Source organism: Piliocolobus tephrosceles, chromosome 6 (assembly GCF_002776525.5).
Source record: "Piliocolobus tephrosceles isolate RC106 chromosome 6, ASM277652v3, whole genome shotgun sequence".
Lineage (NCBI taxonomy): Eukaryota > Metazoa > Chordata > Mammalia > Primates > Cercopithecidae > Piliocolobus > Piliocolobus tephrosceles.
Window position 1 is genome coordinate 6968168 of NC_045439.1, and position 23313 is coordinate 6991480.

The following is a 23313-nucleotide window of genomic DNA, read 5'->3' on the forward strand; positions in this document are numbered from 1 at the left end:
CATGTGCAGGGGTTACAGGTGTGAACTATCGTGAGCTGAAGCGATCCGCCCGCCTCAGCCTCCCCATGTGCAGGGGTTACAGGTGTGAACTGTCACACCTGGCCCATTGGTGTTGTTTTCATACATACAATGTATAAGATCAGATCAGACGGATAATTAGCATATCCATCATCTCAAACGTTTTTCATTTCTTTGTGTTGGGAATGTTCAGTATCCTCCTTGCTATCTGAAACTATAAAATGTGTTATTGTTAACTGTGGCCATCCTACAGTGCCATAGGACAAAGATATGGAACTCTTGACTAGTTTGTGTGTCATCCTTGCACAGGTGCCATGCTCATCTTCCCAGTATTATTCCAATTTTAGTATATGTGCTGCCTAAGTGAGCATGGAAATTCGTTTTAGCTGTAAGTTTGTGCTGGGCAGATTATCCAATAAAAGTGCCCTTGTAATCTACTGGTTCTGAAATACCCTTGTGAATGGCAGATCCCCTGACTGCCCTGTCTGTTCTTCACCCAGCCTGCCAGCTTTGCCTTTTCCACTGATGTTTTTGTGGGATGCAGTGGACCCCAGAAGAACAGGACCTCAGATTTCAAGCTTGTGACCCACTAGCTCAGCCTGACCAGGTTAAATTGGTATCTTAGGTTCCCTGTAGAAAGGGTCTGTGAATGTCTGCCAACGAGCCTGCGTGGGAGTAAAGAAGATAATGTCTGTGACAGGCCCAGCACTCAGGGACTGAGTCCTGCACCGATGCAGGAGCTGTGTACTCAGCAGCGTAGGCCCAGCCTCCTTCCAGGAGTCATGGCCCCACTCGAGATCTGATTTTGCAAGGCAGCCCTTTCCAGTGCAAGAAGACTGTAGTTAGAAAGCCATTCCTTACACTGAGGCAAAATAGGCCTCCCTGTAACCTTCATCTTACAGTTTTGTTTCTGTTTTTAGAGCAAGAAAGTCAATCTCATCTTCTGCAGCATGAGAGTTCTTTTTACTCACCAGTGAAGCATTCGTAACCTCTGTCAGGCACCTGCTTGGAATTACAGGTTTACAAAATTAATCACAATAAATCCTGTCTTCCAGAGCTTACATTCTAATCATATATAATTCAGTAAAAAGTGATGTCAGGACACAGATTAAAAACAAAATCATGGGGCCAGGCACAGTGGCTCATGCCTGTAATCCCAGTACTTTGGGGAGCCGAGGTGGGCGGATCACTTGAGGTCAAGAGTTCGAGACCAGCCTGGCCAACATGGTGAAACTCCATCTCTCCTAAAAATACAAAAATCACCCAGGCATGGTAGCATGCACCTATAATCCCAGCTACTCAGGAGGCTGAGGCAGGAGAATTGCTTGAACCCGGGAGGTGGAGGTTTGAGTTGAGATCGCGCCACTGCACTCCAGCCTGGGCAACAGAGTGACACTCTGTCTCAAAAGAAAAAAAAAAAATTATAGGAGTTCAGAGAAGGAAGATTGCTTTCATGGAGAAATTTGAGGAGGATGTTTTATTTTTGTTTTTAAATGGGAAAAGTGGCATTTGGAGAAAATGTTCATGATATAAAAACCCACATTTTCTTAGAGCCTTATAAAATGTGTTCACGTCCAGCTTCACAGCTCGCCCTTATAATAACCTTGTAATATACGTCTGTAACTCTCCCTGTCAGAAGATAAGAAAGTGAAGCTCAAAGGGGCAGCTTGGCCAAGGCAATTGGGGTCTGTGCCACAACATCGGAGCCCCTGTCCGCGTCAGGTTGTGTGGTTGGTGGGCGATCTTTGGGCCGCCGTTCCAGTGTCTTAGAGATGCGCCTGGGTGTTCGCTCCCCTCTTACCTGGCAGTCAGTACCTGTTAGCACGAACGTTTGACTCTTGAACAGCACAGGGGGCAGTGATGCTGACCCCACCCCATGCAGTCGAAATCCATATAACTTCTAACTCCCCAGAAACTTAACTACTAGTAACTACTGTTGACCAGAGGCCTTAACAATAACGCAAACGGTTGATTAACACATATGTTGTCTGCCAAATGTATTACATAGTGTATTCTTACAATAAAGTAAGCTGGAGAAAAGAAAACATTATTAAGAAAATCATAAGGGAGAGAAAATATATTTCCTATTCATTAGTGGGAGTGGGTTATCATCAGGTTATCATCAAGGTCTTCATCTTTGTCATTGTCACATTGAGGAAGAGGATGAGAAGGGGTGGGTCTTGCTGTCTCAGGAGTGGCAGATCTGGAAGAAAATCTATGTGTAAGTGGACTCACTCAGTACATACCCACGTGGTTCAAGGGTCACCTGTATATTCCTTCATTTGTCTGTCTTCCCAACTTGAATGTAAACCCACTGAGGACAAGGACTTTGCTTCATTCTCATCTAGAATGTGCCTAACATAGAGATGGTGCTCTGTAATTGTCTGTTGGATGAGTAAAGCACTCAGTAGCCAAAACAGCAGCATTTGATAAAACTCAGCCAGAAACTGTGTGTATGTCATTTCATTCTTTTAATAACACAATGCGAAGGTATGATTACTGTTATTTTATTGAGGAACTGAGGCTGCCTGAAGCTTCACAGCCAGGAAGTGGCTAGGCTGGGGCTGATTGAGATCTGATGCAGAGCTGGTGTGCTCAGCCCGTGTGCTGCGTCCTCCATGGCTGCTTCATAGTCGGAACTCATGCCGTGGGTGTCTGCACGTCAGAGGTCGTGAGTTGTGGTCTGGAGATACTGGGACTGTTTAAAATGCCTGGGGGCTTTCTTACCATGATTTCTCTCACTTTAGGTTCGTTTTCCTTAGCCACGACTCCGTCACCCAGTCCTGGCCCCTCTTCTTTCTTCCAAAGGGTCCCTGTGCTCTTGACCTCCTCAGTGTGGCTCCACCTAGGGGCTCTTTTTGGAATATAAATAGTCCATGTTTCCCCACTGACTTTTCCTTACACTGAGAACAAACTTAGAGGGCTGGGCTGCCCCGATGGCCCTTCCTCTGCTGCGGCCTCGTCAGGGGCCGCTTCCTCCCTCACTGCAGTCCCCTCCGTCTGGCGGTGATCAGGGCCCAGGACTCGCCAGCCTCTCCTCATCAGGACTTCACTGTGGACCCCCTTCCTGCCTGCCGCAGGCTTCCCTGGGTTCTTTTAGCTTCGGCATAGAGTGTCTTCTGACTGTGAAGACCCCTTGACGCCTGTGCTAGCGTGCTGTTTTGTCCCCTTGCAGATATGTGACTGCCTGTGACTGCTTTTGTGTTTGTCATCTGTCCCCTTCCCTGGAGTTTGAGCTTTATGAGCGGGGCCTTTCTCTGCTGGCCCCACCGTGGCACTGCTGCCTAGCCTAGTGCCTGTCATACAGGAGGGCTCAAGCAGGGCTGGTTGAATGGGGAACCGATTGCCTTGTCCTCCACGTGTACGTCACATGTGGCCAGGCTCTCTGAGGGCAGTGAGCCCTCTGTGCACACAGAAGCACCTGATTAGGTCCTGTGGTTCAGTGGTAAGTGCTATAAGGAGATATAAAAGGAGTGAGGTCCAGCCCATCCGCCACACCCTACGCTGGGTCCCCACTGGGCTGGGGCCTCACAGACAGACATCTTTTCGCAGTTTGTACAAAGGTCCCTGTTGGACACTTTTGTCCCTCTGTGATGGATTTACCCCTGCTGGGCTGAATGCTAAATCTGAGAGGACCTCAGAGCGGTAGCTTAAGTGAGGATTGCTGAGGGTGTGACAGCATACTGTTGCTCTGCTCACAGGCCTCATTGGCCCTGAGCATCAGTGTTCCTGTCCTTTCTTTCTCTGTCTTGTGAGAGGTGAAATTCACAGTGAGGGAGGAATTTATCAGATCCTCAGCTTTTATTAGATTTAATCGAGCAGCTCTCCAGATAACTCGTTTATGTTTTCTTGGGCTATTGTATTTTTCTCTCTCTCTTTTTTTAAGTGCTTTCTGTATTCTCCAAAAGATGGGGTGATGTGAAATACACTCCCACAACACTGTCAAAGCCCCGTTTGTTCTTTTCTTTCTCACCCAGTGTTCCTTATAAGGCCTCTTCCCCCCACATTCCGAGAGCTCTCTTTGGGTACACCCTGTGCCGTCTTTCTGCACTTTCTTACTGGCTCTGTTTTTAAACGCACAAGCTCCCATTGCCACATTCCACCCCTGAGTCCTCCAGCCAGGGCTCTCTGACCGCAGCAAGACTTAGATTCACTCTCTGAGCTGTTCCAGTGAAATGCCCTCCCCTGTGCATTGTGTAGACACCGGAGTCTGTGTATTTGTGTATATTGCTCCTGACCCTCTCCCCTACTGGCTTTACTGGAAATTACTGGGTATTTCCACTTCCTACCTGTAGTGAAATGTGATTATCAACAACCTGAGCCTGAATTATATTTTTGGAGAGCTGCTACTTTTTTTTTTTCTTTTTTTGAGATGGAGTCTCACTCTGTCGCCCAGGCTTGAGTGCAGTGGTGCAATCTCGGCTCACTGCAACCTTTGCCTCCTAGGTTCAAGTGATTCTCCTGCCTCAGCCTTTCGAGTAGCTAGGACTACAAGGCACCCACCACCATGCCCGGCTAATTTTTTGTATTTTTAGTAGAGATGGGGTGTCACCATGTTAGCCAGGATGGTCTCAATCTCCTGACCTCGTGATCCACCTGCCTCAGCCTCCCAAAGTGCTGGGATTACAGGCATGAGCCACCACACCCGGCCAGAGCTGCTACTTTTAGGCTCCCCTGTGTTGCTTAGTCCCTGAGCTTGGTTACGTGTTAATGATTTGAGTAATTTTGTCATTTTGCAAGTCGAATTTATTCTTTCAGTTTAAAAGAAAAACTGAGTTCTAAAAATTAGTAATAGAAAACATAGCATGGAAACTGTTTATTTTTATTTACATTCAGTCTCAGGAAAAAATAATAACATTCATATTCTTTTAAAAGAAAGAAGTCAAATTACTACTGACTGAAAATATTTTCTACTGGGCTTGGTGGTTCACGCCTGTAATCCCAGCACTTCAGGAGATCAGGGTTGGGGCATCACTTTAGCCCAGGAGTTCAAGACCAGCCTGGATAACATGGTGAAACCCCAACATGGCAAAACCCTGTCTCTAAAAAAAATACAAAAAGATTGCCTGAACATGGTGACGTGTGCCTGTAGAGCTACTTAGGAGACTGAGGTGAGAGGATGGTTTGAGCCCAGTAGGTGATGGTTGCAGTGAGCCAAGATTGTGCCACCATACTCTAGCCTTGGTGACAAAGCCAGACCCTGTCTCAAAAAATAATATTTATACATATAAATATATATATTTATATGTATAAAAATATAAATACATAAGTATATATATTTATATATACTTACATATTTATATATGTATATATTTATATAAAAATACAAAAATATGTTTATATTTTAATACATAGATGTGTTTTATATATATATATATATATTTTTTTTTTTTTTGAAACGGAGTCTTGCTCTGTCGCCCAGGCTAGAGTGCAGTGGCCGGATCTCAGCTCACCGCAACTTCTGCCTCCTGGGTTCACGCCATTCTCCTGCCTCAGCCTCCCGAGTGGCTGGGACCACAGGCGCCCACCACCTCGCCCGGCTAATTTTTTGTATTTTTAGTAGAGACGGGGTTTCACCGTGTTAGCCAGGATGGTCTCGATCTCCTGACCTCGTGATCCGCCCGTCTCGGCCTCCCAAAGTGCTGGGATTACAGGCTTGAGCCACCGCGCCCGGCCATATATTTATATATATATTTTTCAGAATATATATGTAATGAGTTTTGCTGAACGCTTCTCCTGTGGTTCAGTCGTAGGTGCTATAAGGAGATATAAAATCAACATGAGGTCCTTGCCTTCTAGAAGTTTATCGTTGGAAATAGAAGGAAAACAAACAGGAAATGTTGACAAGCAAAAATGGTAAACTGAGGCAGTGCTCTGCTGTCTGATCTCTGCGAAGCTTGGGGCTGTCAGGGGATACCTGAGTGGGGCTTGAAAGGCAAAGTTGTCTGGTTAGGGGAAATAGGTCAGCGGAAGTCTGGAGTTGGGGGTGAGAAGGTCGTGTGGAAGAGCTTGAGAAGAGCAGCCTTTGCTTCTCAGAGGGTACAGCCCTGGAGCTGAGAAGCCTGTTGTGGATTTCCAGCAGGAGCTGCTCCCATGAGTCTGACGCTTGAATCTCCCAGCGATGCTTGTAGCGCCTGTGGCTCCGGCCAGAGTTGGGATGAAGTGGCTGCTGCTTTAGCAGTTCTCTTCGTGTGACACCTGCTGAAGCCTCTCGGATGCCCCGAACCTCAGTTTCCATATTTACAATCTACCCTCTCTGACAGACTTGCAAATGTAGCTGAGCTATAGTGAATATAAATGTGTTTTTTAAATACAGTCATTCTTCTAATGTAATTAACCTGAAGCTGGTGTGAGCACTTTCCTATGATGTTGGAAAGCAAAGTCCCTGTATTGGATATAAAAGGCAAGAAGATGAAACAGAAAGGCCTGCTCACGGTGAGAGGGAGAGGACTAGGACCTGAAGAGCCTCCAGCAAGCCTTGCCAGGTAGTTGGGATCTTATCCTGCAGGGGACACATGGTCAAACTGGCACTGGTTTGGTTGTTTGCTCAATGACAACCCCAGCAGCAGGGAGGTGGACGGTTTGGAGGCCATAAGACGGCTTAGCCTGGTGAGTCCGAGAAGTACCTACAGGTAGAATTGACAGATCTGGTGACAAACGGGATGTGAAGAGTGTGGGAGATAAGGATGATCTTGAGGATTCTGGAATAAATTGGTTTTACGTTTACCTTGCTCATAACATGACATTACTAACCTTTCTCTTTTTTGAAGCTTTATGGTCTAGAAAAGAAATCTTCAATGCTAAATTCCTACCTTATTCTCACTTGTCTAAACCGGAGACACACCACAGGTAATCTACTATGCTTCGCATCCGAGCTTTCGGTTCAGACAGGTTTATTTTATTCTTTGGAATATATATTTGAAACCTTTTGTATGCAAAAGTCAAGCCTGGAGCAAATTTTTATTGTTAAATTATAAGCTTGTAAAAGTGAAGGTTTTAATGGAAGTGCTCACCCAACCTTAACCGTAGTGACACACACATAGTAGCACGTCTGAACGAAAAGCTGTCAGAAAGAGCAGATTTCAATTTAAATATATCAGTGATTTCAAGACCAGCTCTAATGAGTTTCAGAACCTTTGTGTCAGTCTCATGTTTTTTTCCTTAAATGCTCTGAAGTCATTTAAAATTAATAAGCCAGTTTTTATTTGATAGAGTTTACAACAGAAATGCTAGCATTGGCTTTGAAGTCCTTGTTCTTGTGTGGTCTTTAAAGTGAATTAGTGGCTGTGGTTTCTGGAACCAGAAGGAGGTTGGCTTCTCATTAATGGGCAAGTAGACTGACCTGAGGGACTGCTAGTGTCCAGTTAAGTGGCATCTAAATGCAGACACTGCATCAAGTAAATGTAGGTATGTAGTGACAAAGGCAGAATTTCAGTTAATGTAGATGTGAAATGGAGTTTCTTTGAGTTACTGAAGTGTTGAGCCAAGTTACATTGAGGCTTTTGGAATATAGTAATTCCAAAATTGAAAGAGATTTATTGAGACGAGTCAGTCTTTCTCTGTGTCACACACACACACATATACACATACAGGCACGCACATCGTATCACACAGTCACACACAAGTCTCACTGATCTAGTGCCTTTTCTTTTTTGGCAGTTACCTGTTACCAAGCACCACTGACGTGCGAAGAACATCGTTAGGTGCTGGGATTGCAGAGAGGCGCTGGTGTGGTTTCCGTTTGCAAGGAGCATTCAGTCTAGTGGAAAACCAAATGCAGTACATAATGTAATTGCATTGAGGGGTTGGGGGAGTAGCCCAGAGTCAGGGAAAACAGCAGAAAGAGTGGGAGTCGGGAAGACTTCGCAGAGGTGGGACTGGTCGCTGACCCCTGAATAGGACGTAGGAGTTTGCCCAGTGGAGGGTAGAGGGCACAGCGTGGCCACACAGTGGGACTGGAGTGTGGTGTGCACAGAGAGGTGGCAAGGTAGACATGCTGGAAGGGAGGGAACAGAACTCTCGAGGTAGCACTTTACTCAGTGTCAAGATCCGCATTAACACAGTTCCACTGAATCCTCTGCAGGCCTTCGAGGTCTGGGTGCTTCTGTTCTCATTTGACAGTGAGGAAATTGAGGCCTATTTGCTGGCCTGTCTGTTTCAGGATGTCAGTTCATACCTAGTTGGTGATAATCCCTGAACTTAATCTGGTATCTAACTGAACTATCTTCTCTATCCAGTGTACTGTGCTGACTTCATCTTGTAACCATGGGAGCTGGTCATTCATTCCATAAACATTTATTGAGACCTTCTCTGCTCATCTCCTGCAGATTTACATTTCAGTACAAGCTGTGGAGATGTTTTAAGCAGTGGAGGGAGGTGCTCAGGAATCTTGCTAAAATGGAAGGACTTAAACCAGTGCTGGCACATAGTAAGAACCCAGGGAACACTTACTGGATAAAAAGTACAACTGTGTGGGGCCATGAGTAGTCATGACTGTGGTGTTTGCAAGGTCAACACTTTTCAGCACACTTTTCTTTCTGGTGTGTGGGTAGGTCTTCCTTCCTGGAGAGGCTGCCGAGAGAAATTAAAAGCACCATAAGAACACGACAGTGGACTGAAGCAGATTTGCATTAAGAAAAGGCCATTCGAAGTCAAACTCACTTTTATTCTTTTGAATTTAAGGGGAGCCGCTCAATTTCACGTAACACTTATCCCCGTGCTGTAATAGAGAATGCTGTCGGAGCATGTCTGGGGAGTACTGGGGGATGGTGTCAGGCTGCAGTGAGGTGCTGGTGGCCATATCCAGACTCCGTCCCTGACCCTGTCCTGCCTAACACTTCTGTCAGGAATGCAGAAGACCTGTTTCTGGATGATGGAAAACTGAGAAGGAAAGCTCCTATGTAGACCGGGCCCCTCTTGATTTAGAAAACGATTTGACACAAGCTGTTTGATGAACTTTCCCGGGAGTCATTTGGAAGGCAGAAGTGCGGCGGTGATCTGGTTAGGCTTTGTGTTTCCACCCATCTCATCTGGAATCGTCATCTCTATAATTCCCGTGATCACCACGTGTCAAGGGAGAGATCACGTGGAGGCCAGTGAATCGTGGGGGTGGCTTTCCCATGTTCTTGTGATAGTGAGTTCTTACAAGAGCTGATGGTTTTATAAGGGGCTCTTCTCCCTTTGTTTGGGACTTCTTCCTGCTGCCTTGTGAAGAAGGTGCCTTGCTTCCTCTTCCTCTTCTGCCATGATTGTGAATTTCCTGAGGCCTCCCCAGCCATGCTGAACTGTGAGTCAAACCTCTTACCTTTATAAATTACCCCGTCTCGGGCAGTTCTTTATTGCAGTGTGAGAATGGACTAATATAGGTGGGAAGACAGATGACCAGATATTGGAACCCTGGAGTCATCTTCTTTCTTTGTCGGTTATTCACTTTGTGACCACAGCCAAGTCCCTCAAGCAATCTGAGCCTCAGTTTCCATACTTACTAAAAAAAAGGGGGGGTAGAAGGGAAACCTGCCTTGTTTCTCCTACAGGAGTGTGAAGCCAGGTGTAAAATGGAAGGAAAGATATTTCTAGATACAGAGGATTTTTACAAGTGCATGTTTTACAAATGGAGCTTCCTGTCATGACCCTTTAGGGGTGCTGAAGAGGGGTTTCTTGGACTAGGTGTGAAAGACGTTGATGGCCTGGGATAGTCCTTGCCAGTTCAGTGAATTGTTGAGTAACTTACATTCAGGGAACTTGTGGGTATTAAAGGCACCCGCTTCAGCTCCATTCTCTTGCATCCCTAGTTCACAAGCTATCAGGAAGTAAGACACATGGGGAGAAGCTAAATGTCAGTAAAACACTTGAATAACAGCTGATCACAACAAAGGATTTCACCAGTTGGCAAAGGATTAACTATCAAAATTCTAGGCAGAAATTGCTAAGAAAACTTGAGAGGCAAGAAAGAGTCAAATGATTTATGAGTTTACTACATAAAAAAAGTAGCTATGCTTTAAAGACAATTAACAATAGCTTCCAAATATTGAACATTATAAACTCTTAAAATAAGGTTTATTCATAGCCTATCCGGACAATATACATGATAAATAATAGAAAAGGGTAAAAATATGTACCTGGTGGTAAATGGTATAACGAATAATAACGAATAGGCCTTTGACTACTTTGTTAATTCTTTAAAATAGCCAGTATTAATAGAATAAAAATATGATTTTTTTAAAAGGCTGAGGCCAGTTAGTAACTTCCTGTAGCAAAGATGAACCAGTTTGGGGCATTTTCTGCCAACTTTTAATTTTTAAAAATTGAGATTTAACTTGTACATAATGAAGTACATGTGTATTAAATATGGGTTTTTATTTTTTTTATTTTTTGAGAACGAGTTTTGCTCTTGTTACCCAGGCTGGAGTGCAGTGGCGTGATCTCAGCTCACTGCAACCTCTCCCTCCCGGGTTCATGCAGTTCTCCTGCCTCAGCCTCCTGAGTAGCTGGGATTACAGGCATGCGCCACCATGCCCAGCTAATTTTGTATTTTTAGTGGAGACTAGGTTTCTCCATGTTGGTCAGGCTGGTCTCGAACTCTCAATCTCTGATGATCCGCTCGCCTCCCAAAGTGCTGGGATTACAGGCGTGAGCCACCGCACCCAGCCATGTTAGTTTTTATACTCAAGTAGCACAACCAAGATGAAGACATGGAACATTTCTAGCAACCTAGAAAACTCCTCACTGTCCTTCCCTTGTCAGTGCCGGGTGTGGTGGCTTACACCTGTAATCCTGGCACTTTCAGAGGCTGAGGCAGGCCGGTCATGAGATCAGGAGATCCAGACCATCCTAGCTAACACGGGAAAACCCTGTCTCTACTAAAAATACAAAAAATTAGCTGGGTGTGGTGGCACGTGCCTGTAGTCTCAGCTACTTGGAAGGCCGAGGCAGCAGGATCACTTAAACCCAGGAGGCAGAGGTTGCAGTGAGCCGAGATCGCACCACTGCACTCCAGCCTGGGCAGCAAGCGAGACTCCATCTCAAAAAAAAAAAAAAAGAATTTTTAAAATATATATATTCTAACTCAGGATATCTGAAATATGTGAACATGTAATTAATATAAAAATTATTAGTATATTTTTACACTATTTTTTATAAGTTTTTGAAATCCAGTGTGTATTTTGGGGATGTATATTACATTATTTATAAAATTGTACATAACATGAAATTTGCCATTTTAACCATTTTAAGTGTACTATTTAGTGTCATTTATTGCCTTCACAATGTTAGGTAACCATCACCACCATAGAAAACTTTTCATCACCCCAAACAGAAACTCGGTGACTGTTAAGCATTAACTCCCCATCTCCCCTCCCTGCCATTGCCTGTCTTTAACTTGGCTTTTTCTTCTGGACATGTGTCCTTTACAAGATACACATTTTGTGATTATCTTCTAGTTTGTGGTTTGCGTAGTCACTTTCTTAATGATATTATTTGATGAATGGAAGTTCTTAATTTCTTAATGATATTATTTGATGAATGGAAGTTCTTAATTTTAACAAAGTCTAATTTATCAGTTTTGTTGTTTAAAGATAGTGCTTTTTGTGTCCTTTATAAGGACTCCCTGTTTAGCCCACCGCTTCTCCACCAAGAATGACTGATCCCTTGGGGGAATAGAGACAATTTGGCTGTCACACCTGGGCCTGGGGTGCTATAAACACCCTGCAAGACACAGGACAGCCCCACAGTTAAGAACTGTCTGGCCTAGAGTGTCAGCAGGTTGAAGCTGGGAGCCTGTCAGCATGAGATGGTGAGAGCGTTCTTGTGTGTTTGCTACTGGAAGCATTGTTGCTTTGTGTGTCACTGTTAGGTCTGCATCTATCTCTTCTTAATCCTTGTAGATGTGATGAGAGGAATTTAAGAGAAATCTTGGTCATTCCACATCTGTGACTATTGGGAATAGGCCCCCAAAAATCTGGCCATAAACTGGCCCCAAAATTGGCCATAAACAAAATCTCTGCAGCACTGTGACATGTTCATAATGGCCCTGACGCCCAAACTGGAAGGTTGTGGGTTTACAGGAATGAGGGCAAGGAACACCTGGCCCGCCCAGGGCAGAAAACCGCTTAAAGGCATTCATAAGCCACAAACAATAGCATGATCGATCTGTGCCTTAAGGACATGCTCCTACTGCAGTTAACTAGCCCAACCTGGTCCTTTAATTCGGCCCATCCCTTCATTTCCCGTAAGGGATACTTTTAGTTAATCGAATATCTATAGAAACAATGCTGTGGCCGAGGCGGTGGCTCACGCCTGTAATCCCAGCACTTTGGGAGGCCGAGGCGGGTGGATCACGAGGTCAGGAGATCGAGACCATCCTGGCTAACACGGTGAAACCCCGTCTCTACTAAAAATACAAAAAATTAGCCGGGCATAGTAGAGGGCGCCTGTAGTCCTAGCTACTCGGGAGGCTGAGGCAGGAGAATGGCGTGAACCCGGGAGGCAGAGCTTGCAGTGAGCTGAGATTGCACCACTGCACTCCAGCCTGGGCGACAGAGCGAGACTCTGTCTCAAAAAAAAAAAAAAGAAACAATGCTAATGACTGGCTTGTTGTTAATAAATGTGTGGGTGAATCTCTGTTTGGGGTTCTCAGCTCTGAAGGCTGTGAGACCCCTGATTTCCCACTTCACACCTCTGTATTTCTGTGTGTGTGTCTTTAATTCCTCTAGCGCCACTGGGTTAGGGTCTCCCCGACCCGAGCTGGTTTCGACAGTGCCCTTAGACTTTTATTTAAAACAAAGCTCAGTACATTAATTACGGGAGCTTTATGTGGACCATATTAGCATATGGAACTGAAGTTTTGCTTTTTGGTGGCTTAAAAGCAATAGTTAAAGTATGAATATAAATGGCTTGAAATTTGCAGAAACCAGAGATTTTTTTACCCCTTTGATTCAATTATTAAGAACTTGATTTAACGTTTTTGTCATTGTTGCTTTTTAACTTTCAGATTAGAACTGTATTGAAGACAGAAATACTGACGTTTTTTCCTGCACAAAATATTCAATTCAGAAAATAAATGGACTCTAAAGCGTGCTGTTAATTTTTATCAGGGCTCTTACCAGTTCTTTGCACTCAGTGCCATGATTAACTAGGCAGGTAGAAGGGAATTTGTCCTTTAATTTGCCAGGTAGAAGGGAATTTGTCCTTTAATTTTTTTCATGTAGTGCAGTTGTATTTTTACTTGTCAGGTCTCCCGTAAAACTGACCACTTAAATATACGAATCTTAGTAAAGTAGGTGGTAGCATTTTAGGGTAGTTAGAGAAGGGGAAGCAGTACTTTCTGAAGAGGTGTTCTTGAATGACAGCTGTCATTCAAGACAGATCATGATGGAGAAGTGGTGTTATGAAAACTTCTCTCTGTGTTCATGACCATGTTGAGCAGATTCATAGTATACCTGAGTTACAAGTAACTTCTAATAAGAATTTGTGGTGGTAGAGTGGTCATCCAGTATGTGTTGTGGGATGGCAGTTGCTTTGCTGTGTGAGAATGACCCTGGCAAGGGGATCAGTTGGTCTATATTTAGACGCTTAGGGTATTGTTTTAAAATCCCTACTACTGTCATCCCAGCATTTTGGGAGGCCGAGGCGGGCAGATCACCTGAGGTCGGGAGTTCAAGACCAGCCTGGCCAACATGGAGAAACCCCCCTCTCTACTAAAAATACAAAATCAACTGGACGTGGTGGCGTGCTCCTGTAATCCCAGGAGGCTGAGGCAGGAGAATCGCTTGAACCCGGGAGGCGGAGGTTGCAGTGAGCTGAGATTGCGCCACTGCACTCCAGCCTGGGCAACAAGAGCAAAACTGTCTCAAAATAAAATAAAATAAAATAAAATATCCTACTAATGCATGTTGCTATTTTAGGCCACTACTGGCTCGCTCTTGTACTTTTCTGCGTTTGTGTGAATGGTGTGCACTAGAAGGAGTGCCATAGTTGGAATCAGAACTCCTGCATTTGAGTCACAGCTCTGCCTGTAAATCACCAAAGGGGTGGCAGGTCACTTGGCCACAGTTTCTCCATGTGGTAGTGGGGCTGCCAATCACTGCCTTAGGTTGGTATTGGCAAGATTGGATGAGAAGTATGAGAGCACTTCGTGAAGTATTAATCTTCACAAAAATGTAAGGGACCCACTTCATGGAACTACCCATTTAAAAGAGTCCCTATTTGATATGTGTTATATCTGTGCAGAGACAGCACTTGAGGTGGTTAGGTGAGGAGGATTGGAATCTCCTGTACTTTCTGGCTGGATGACCTGGTACAGGGTTTTTCTGGGTCTTTTATCTGTAAAACGGGAGTGATGGCTGCTCTGTGGTTTACATTTATTAATACATACAAGATGCTTAGGACATTTTATTGTGTCTTTCACACAGTAGGCACTCAGTGTTCATTGTTATTTTTATTGTTACTGTCAGAGCTGATTTGAATGAGTGAAATTTAGGACCTACCCCATTTCTGCACATACTGACCAGTCCGCTGGACCCAGGTGAGATTCGTCTTGGAATATTTAGTTCTGGTTGCCAGCCCTTTGTGGGCAGGTGGGTATGGTGCTCATGGAGGACCTGCTGTGAGAGAAGAAGGTGGCGCCTGGGCTTAGCAGTGCCAGGTTCAGTCACTCACTGATGCATCACCTGCTTCCTCTCCATCATTTCCTCAGTGGTGTCGCATGAGCCCACTAGAGGCCTGAGAGCAAACTCCCTTCCTTGCTACAGTTCCTAGCCTGATGTTTGGCACTTGATATTTTATCAACATCTGTTGAATAAATGTTCGCTATTTGCAAGTCAGATCAAAGGTGTATTAGATGTCCTGAAGAACAAGGAATTGATATAGCTGGAGTCTTTGGTGCTGGTGTCAGAAGCCTTTGACTTTTTTCCCTATTTTAAAAACATGAAATTATTTTTGAATTTTAAGTCGTATATACATGGAATAAAAAACACTAGAAAATATAAACTAGCGTCAGGTAGAAAATTAAAGCTTCATATATTCTGTTTGACAGGGTTTCAGTGATCTAGAACCTCAAGTGGGCAGATCTGGACTGGCCAGAAACCTTAGTGTGAAATTCAGCTTCTCCCAGACTCCACTCCCATTGTGCATGTGTGTGTGCATATCTGTGCACCCAGGGCAGGGAGGGCTTTATTTAGATAGCAGAGGTCTTTCTTTACTCTCCTCCTCCTCCTTGGTGGGAACCAGTGCTAATCTCAGTTCCTGGATTCAACTCGAGTGAGCGTAAGTCACCTGGGAAACTTACTAAAAACGCTGTTTCGTGGGCTTCCCTCTCTGGGCCCATGAGGCCCATCTTGAGCCATCAAGGCTGGGCTCACTCCCCCGCCCCTCCCATTTAATGGCTGGGGGTAGTGACTGCTTGTTTTTGGACCCACTCCAGAATATCTTACCATTTCCTCTATACTTCACAGTTTTCATCTGTTTCAAAGAATGAAAACAGGTGTGTGGAATTGAGGAGACCAAAATAAATCCTTAAGCATATAAGGTAGGCCTTATGGAGGCCTTAAAATTACTTGATTTTCATAAGTAACTTTGGGACTTAAAAAGATTCAGATGGGTTTCTATATTGGATTTGCTTCTGTTCAAGACTCCTGGTGTTGAGGCACCTCTTCCTCACGTTTTAACTAGCCAGTGTCTGTTTGGAGTACAGAGCACATGTTTCAAAGAACTTGGATATATCCAAAAGCCATAAATTTAGGACTAAAATAGGATATTAGTTACCAGATGACTGAGTGAATGCTGAACATAAATGGCAATAAAAGAGACAAGAAATGGTATATTAATGACAATCATGAAGCAGACCAAATGCCTCACACCCTAAGCAAAGTCTCTTGTTTCCTGTTTAAGAGAATTGGGGTGCTCTGTTTATGTTTAGGTCTCTTGGCTTCTTTCCATCCCATCTCAGAGTTTCCCCTGTGTCTCACCAGTGCTCCTTTTCTTCGCTTTGCTTTTCTTGTCCAGCCTGTGCCCTTGGTGATGTGATGCTGCTTGTGTCTGTGTTCTGTCACTTACTTGACCTCCCTTGTGTCTTTCTTTTTTCTTCATCCTTTTAAATCTTCTTCCTTTTTTCCTGCAAATATGTTTGGTTCCTGTGAACAGAGCAGTTCAGTGCAGAAAGGCACTAACATTTACCGGGTGCCTGGATCTTGGAGTGGAGATCCCATGAAGCAGAGGCACAGGCAGCGCCCAGGGAGCACACAGTGAGTGAGAAATGACTCCTGGAGACACCGTATTATGGCACATTCCAGCCCATCTTGACTCATAGTCATATGTTTGTGTGAATTTTTTTGAGAAGTATACCCAGAAGATCATAGTTAAAAAAAAAATTTTTTTTTCTTGCTTCTTAGAGGCTTAAAACACACATTTATTATCTCAATAACACACAATTATTTAAAAAATAAATTATTATTTATTATTTATTATCTGGGTCAGGAAGTCAGGCATGGCTCAGTTGGACTGTCTGCTACAGGGTCTCTCTCAAGGCTGCAGTCAGGGTGTGGTCTCATCTGAAGGTGTGACTGGGGAAGGGTGCCTTCCATGCCCACTCCTGTGATTGGCAGCAGGCTTCAGTTCCTCAGTGCTTGCGTTTCTTGCTGGAGGCCATCCTCAGTTCCTTGCCACATCAGGCCCATAGATTTTATCAGATTCTCAAACTTCACCTACCCCTCTCCCCACGTTTTCCCACTTCCTCCATCACTTGTTTTGTTTTTCTTTCTTTTTTCTTGAGACAGGGCCTTACTCTGTCACCTAGGCTGAGTGCAGTGGCATGATCTTGGCTCACTGCAACCACCTCCTTGGCTCAAGCAGTCCTCCTGCCTCAGCTTCCTGAGTTGGTGGGACTGCAGGCGTGTGCCACCACACCTAGCTAATGTTTGTATTTTTTGGTAGAGATGGGGTTTTGTCATACTGCCCAGGCTGATCTCGAATTCCTGACCTCAAGTGATCTGCCCTCCTGGGCCTCCCGAAGTGCTGGGATTACAGGCGTGAGCCACTGCACCCAGCCCCTCCACCACTTGTTTTGATTCGTCCTTTGGCAGATTACTTTTCCTAAATGCTGAAGACCAGGGGCTGCTCAGTGTCTACGAAGTCCGTGTTCCTGGATGGATACTAACTTACTGGCACCTCTCAAGTGCCAGCAAACTCTGGTAGTAGGCGTTGTCTTCATGTTATATGTGAAGTAACAGACCAGGTGGGTAGCACTGCTTGGAGCCACACAGCTAAGACTCTAGTGCTCCTGCTGTGGGCACTGTGCCACCCTCTGCAGGGTCTCGTGTTGGGACTGCATTGGCATTACACCTTTTCATCCCTCTGTGTGCTCGTTGATTCTGCAAACCCCAGCTGCTCGGCGTCCCTTCACAAGCCCTCCTTTCCCTGCCTCTGCCATTTCCGGTACTCTCTGTCTGGGATGTCTCCCTTCCCACATGGAAAATCCTGCCCATCTTTAGAGACTTAACTCGCATACCACCTCCTCTGTGAGTCATTGCCAGATCCCTCTCTTCCCGACAGTGACTGCAGCCTCTTTTCTGAATTCCAGCACGTGTCATGTATCCTGGTGTGACACGTCACAGTTTGCCTGTCTGGGCTCCCTGCTCTGAAGTCGTTAGCTCCTTAAAAGCGGGGAACTCATCTTGCTCGTTGTCCCCCCACAATGCCTTGCACACTGCAGACACACAGTGCAGGTTTGAGGAGCTGATGGACGAACCTTTGCTAGGAAGCTTTAAAGTGAGATTAAAGTGGCTTTGAAGCTGTAGAAAGGTACATTAGTGCATCAAGGATAAAATTATACCACTTTATGCCTTGGCCTCCTTTATTGTTTTCTATAAAATAATAGCTGTTTTACTTTGATAACTTTTCTGAGATTAAGCAAAATCTTTCTTGAAAGTTTAACACCTGTTCCTTTTCCTACTTTTTTGCAGATATAGTTCATCCTACAGTTTTCACACTTACTCACAAGAGTAGCACAGTAAATATTACATTTATTTCATTATGTCCTGTTTTTTAAAACATGGACATTTATTTTAAGCAGTTAAAGGCTAAAAGATGTGGTTATTTTGGTTATCCTTATGATGGGGTAACTTACTTTCACTAAAAGTCAGTGGGTATCTTCCAGTCAAATGGAGAAGTTGTCTGTTTCATAATCCAAAGGTATGTTTTCCTTGTCAGCATCCTGTGCGCCATTAAATTACTGTGAATAATTTGAAGTACTCAGCTTTATTTTTCGAGCTAAAAGGTTAATTTGCAAAATGACCACACTTGGGAAAGTTAGCAGACTCGTCCTAGGAACACGACAGGAGGTGCTCCAGATGCTGCCCAGCTGCCCGCCATGCTCTCTTGCCTGCCAAGTAAAACCCTCACGTCACCGCCTGTCTCCCTGCACCCCCACCTGAGTTACTGTTAGACGTGATTGCAGCATGTGGGGCATGCAGTGTGGGGGAGGCAGAAGGTGGGGAGTAGGTAAGTATGAAAGGCAAGGCCTCTGCCCTCCTTGGCCGAGTGAGGTGTAAGTGGGCACTGTGGAGGCTGGGATGATCCTGAACCTAGGAACTGAGCCTGGGAGTTTGCTTTTCTGAGCTTGGCAGGCTGTTCTGGCATGAATTTAAATATGCTGCCACCTGGGAGAGGACACCTTAAAAAATAAATAAAGGGCAAATGTTAAAGGAAATCTACACATTGGTCAGTGGTCACTACCAGATGGGCAATCTCTTACTTTCCTTCCAACCTACGATTATGATTCTGGGGAAAATAGGAAGTGGCAGTGGTCAGTATGGAGTCAGTTCATGTTTATCAGCACCTTCTGTTTGCCAGGTCCTGCGGGAGAGCTAAGGACTCTCTCTGCTGGGTCTCCTTCCGCCCTTTCCCCACATTCAGGCCTCAGCCTTCCGACTGGACCGGAAGGTCCTGCTCAGCACACCCCAGTGCCTGTTCCCTGTTGTTGCTTCCTTCCTGTTTGCGACTGTCTGTCAGTGTTCACCATCTGGCAGATGGGAATGTCTGAGGGCAGAAGGCAGGTCTGTCTTGCTCCCTGGTTTTCCACTTCACTCAGAGTGGGCGCTCTCAGTATTTGTTGAGTGAGTGAATGAATGGATGAAATCCATGAGGCAACCCAGGAGCAGCTGCATGTGGCAGAAACCAAAGTGCTACATGGCATTTTGTAGACTGCATGGGGTAGACACTTAGAGGTCACTGGAGGTTGTATGAAGATTTGAAGGCAAAGGAATCTTAAACCTTGTCTTAGGGTTTGGCTAAGTGAATGGGGGTTGGATTATTCCAATAATTGGATTATTTTTCCAGTCTGGAGAGTTGTGAAAATGTGTGTGTTTGGGGGAGGGGTGTTTGAACTGTTTCTACATCAAGTTTTTTTTTTACAGATTAATAATCTAAGATTGCCTATAGGTTAATACAACAGCTTGTTTTTTTTCTTTTTTAGAAATTAAAAGGTAAACAGGAAAAGTAATGGTCATTTGGCTGAGCATAGAGTCTTAACTGACAAAGCTAATGATCTAGAAAACCTATGTTAGAAAATGTCACTTTATTATATGTGTCTGGAAGTACAGATGGGAAAACAGATTTTTTTCTTTTTGCAGTAGATTCATTAAGTGTTTAAGAAGAGATTCTCTTCTGTACCATCTTCTACAGCCTGAGTAATTGGAGGCTAAATCTAAACTCCACATTGTCTTATGTCTCTTACAAAAGAGGTAGCTGGATTGCAATCTTCTAACACTTAGATGGAGGTCCATTCCTAGGCATCTGTGCCAGTGCCTTGCTTAGAGCGAGATAATCCCTTCTGCAACTGCCATGTACAAAGCGAATATGGCAGAAACTAAAGACTAATAACAGCTGACGCCTACTGAGCACTTACTGTTTGCTGAGAATGTTCCACTGAGCACAGAAACTTTAGGCACTTGCTCCAGGTCTTCCCGGTTCAGAGCTGGCACTGGGCTTTTCAGGGCTAGATGCCAGGCAGGCGCTCTAACCACTGTGCTCTGCCGGGCCACACGGCAGCTCCCAGTGCCCACTGGCAGGCCTTTCGTGTTCTTGGATGCGCCTAACCCCTTGTGGCTCCTACTCTAGGAGAGTTAAATACCAAGGTGTGCACGGGGTGGTGGAGTTCTGCTTGACCCTCTGCCTTTGGCAGGATAGTTGGCTAACCATCTTGTAGAGGGTAGGACTTCTTAGTTCAGCACACCTGCTGGAGTGTTATTTTGTGTGCCAATGCAGAAATTAACCATTATTATTTCTAGTCCTATTTCTTTTGGTCTGGTGCAGTTTAATTTAAAAGAAGTAGGGAGAAGTGGAACTAGTTTGCCGTGATTTAGTCCATCAGCCCTCCCTCTGGACTACCTCGTCCCTCCTGCTCCATGGGCCACCCTCCGTAGCCCCATGTCCTCACTGCCATCTCCTTTCTCAGCTTCTACTCCCGGGCACTGAGTGTTGTGAAGTTTCCAGGTGCCATAATAGTTAGTGCAAGGTGAGTCTAGCCTTCTCAGCCTGGTCAGTGGGTCTCCTTCTGGCCTGGAAAAAGGCACAGTTGTGTCTTACCAGCTTCTGTCTCACTTCCCTGGGTACAGATTCAGGGTCTCTGTGTCTCAGCTCTTCCTGGGCTGCCCTCATTCCTGCACTGCTGAGAAAACTGAGGCCATGTAACAGGAACTTCCTTTCCTTTTGTCTCCACCTGAGTTTCTTGTGTCCTCCTTTCCTCCCTTCCCTCTGAGGAAGGGTCTCCTCTTGGAACTAAGGGAAGCCCTGGGGCCTGGTCAGGAACTCTGGTCAGGAGCTCGGCGACACCGGCCCTGTGTTGTCACTCTTTCTTTCTGTCTGGCTTTATCTCCTTGGTTTACAGACAGCCCCCATGCCTTTGAGATGATGTCCTGTCTGTCTTCCACCTTTAATCACAGCATTTATCAAGAACATTCCACACTGAGAGTTCTTCCAGCCCCAGCAGCCTGGCTGTCCCAGTCCTGAAGTGTGATGCCCTCTGGGAGGACCCGGGGTCTGACTTCTCTCCCTGCCCAGTCTCCTCGTCCTCCTCACGTTCCTGTTTCCTTCTTCCTGCTCTTCTGAATCTCCAGGCTTTTCTGACCCTACCATTCCTGTCCCCTGAATGTAAGAGGTCTCCAAGTTTCTGGGCTCCGAGTTAGGAGTCAGCTGACCTGGATTTCAGAACCCAGTTCTGAAGTCTTTTCTCATCTATGACTATAGTCAAACATCTTACAGTAAAAGATAGCTTAAGTCAGTCTATTGGATTTCCTGCATTCTATTCCAAGTGGACACTTTAATAATTACCTGTTTTCTAGGTAGTGCTTAAAAGATCTGCACTGATTAAACTATTCTTTCACTGAAAATTTGTTCCAGAAATTGAATGCTCCAACAAAATGGTATCATTCTTAACAATGTGAGATAGTATTTCCTCTGGAAAAAAAAAAAAAAGAGAGTGCAATTCATTTTACCACTGTTGATCAGTAGAGCGTTTAATTAAGAAAATATAAGGCAAAGTATGATTTTTATGAAAAAGGAAGTAATCAGACTTGAAATTTCTAACTTGTGCTACTTGGATATCCCTTGGCTGTTCTCATAAGAGAAACCAGGTACAGGTGGGTGCACTCCCTGCGTGGTTTGGCTTGCTTCTTTGTTCTTCCAGATTTTACCTCCTGTTCAATTTAAGACAGAGTGTAACTTTAACAGTACTTATGGAAGTATTGTGAATGACTTTTTTTCTAACATATCTTAATGCTGATGGAGAAATAGCAAGTACTGATGGCATCTTAGTGCCTGCCTTTTTTTTTTTTTTTGTATAACAGTGCTTAAGAGCCTTCTGGTACCTATTTTGGACTCCTAGTGAAATGAGAAAGGCAATTTTAAAAAATCAACTGAAGATAATATGAAATAGTTTCGCTTAATAACAAACCTCTCAGGTACTCTACCCAAAGGTATGGAGATTTTAAATTACATTTGGTTATTCAAGTGTCTTGACTTGTTATAATACCATTCTATTTTGACTCTAATAAATTGTAATCCTATAATTCAGTTCGTTGCAGTTTTAATGGGACATTTTACTAGTAATGTTAAAATATTTGTTTTATTTGTCAAATTTCAGGGTAATATGTTTGAGAGTTCCCTTCTCAGAGGATATGAAAAAAGGTTACTTAGATTTTGAGAGGTGTAGCTCTTACTCGGTGACTGTATATTATAAACAAAGAAGTTTTGTTACTTCCATCTGAAAGGCCTTTACACCTCTCCGCTGTAGGTGAGAACAGTAATTTGGCTCCATCTAGAACAACCCAGGGACAGTATAGCGGATGTTCTCTTTGATTGGTACCTTTGAACACTCTTCGAGCATGAGGAGTAGAGAGAAGGAGGAAATATGAATAACTGGAAACTGCTTCTCTCAGGTAACTGAGCTTCCTGAGGTGGAGGAGCGGAGCCAGCGCAACTGTGACTTGCCGGTGTCCACAGACCCTCTGTCCCCAGGCGCCTGGGGGGCCGTGGGGCTCCGCAGAGTCACACACTGAGCCTTTGATGGGGGAGGGGGTTTTGAGCTGTGTTTTCTTCCCTGCATCCTCACTCCCCACTCCCCTCCTTTGTGACCAGCAGCCAGGTATGGTACAGCGGGACCTTTACCTTAGATTTTGTTATCAGTGAGATTTACTTAAGTAAACTCCTGGCAGCTGGTGACAAGGCAGTGTATGTGATGTATGGGTTTAGATGGTGCTCTTGAGAATGTGGCTGTCTCAGGCTCAGTCAATTGCGGCAGTCCTCCTAAATCAGTGGGATTGACTTACTACGTCAGGATTTGGCTTGTCTTTTTTAGAACCCCAAAAGTTTACAGAGATGGGTTCTCAGATTCTGTGGTGTATCCCTAGAGCTCATTCCTCGTGAGCTCCTCATAGACTACTCAACTTCCTTTAGGCTTAAAGGCAGAATGTTTAAGGGGCCAAAGTTCATTTCCCTGGCAACGTGACAATAAGGAGAGTTGAAAGTAGCCAAAAAGATAATGCTAGTATAATAACTTGATAGACTGGTTTAATGATTGGCAAAGTTGTGGGGTGTCTTTGAGGCTGTTAAGAGTTATCATAAAAATGGTAGGAATTCCAGATGATGGAATATTGGAAATTGTTGGGACATCGATGTGGCATCATTCTAGTGAAGAAAATGCCAAATATGACCTCTCTCATACATGTATTTGATATATGTGTTTTCTGGACAAAACTTCTTCATGTGCATGGTGAACAGAAGTAGGCCAGATAATCTAAGTTACCT

General features: G+C 44.5%; 1 protein-coding gene and 1 non-coding gene across 2 annotated transcripts in view; one reads left to right on the forward strand and one right to left on the reverse strand.

Moving 5' to 3' along the window:
• The window catches only part of SETD3 (SET domain containing 3, actin histidine methyltransferase), a 69509-nt gene that overhangs the window by 21194 nt on the left and 25002 nt on the right, over positions 1–23313 (forward strand). The gene's annotated exons all lie outside the window — the stretch shown is intronic.
• Positions 283–389, reverse strand: LOC111538398. The gene has a single exon (XR_002730322.1). It is a non-coding gene; the product is annotated as a U6 spliceosomal RNA (small nuclear RNA).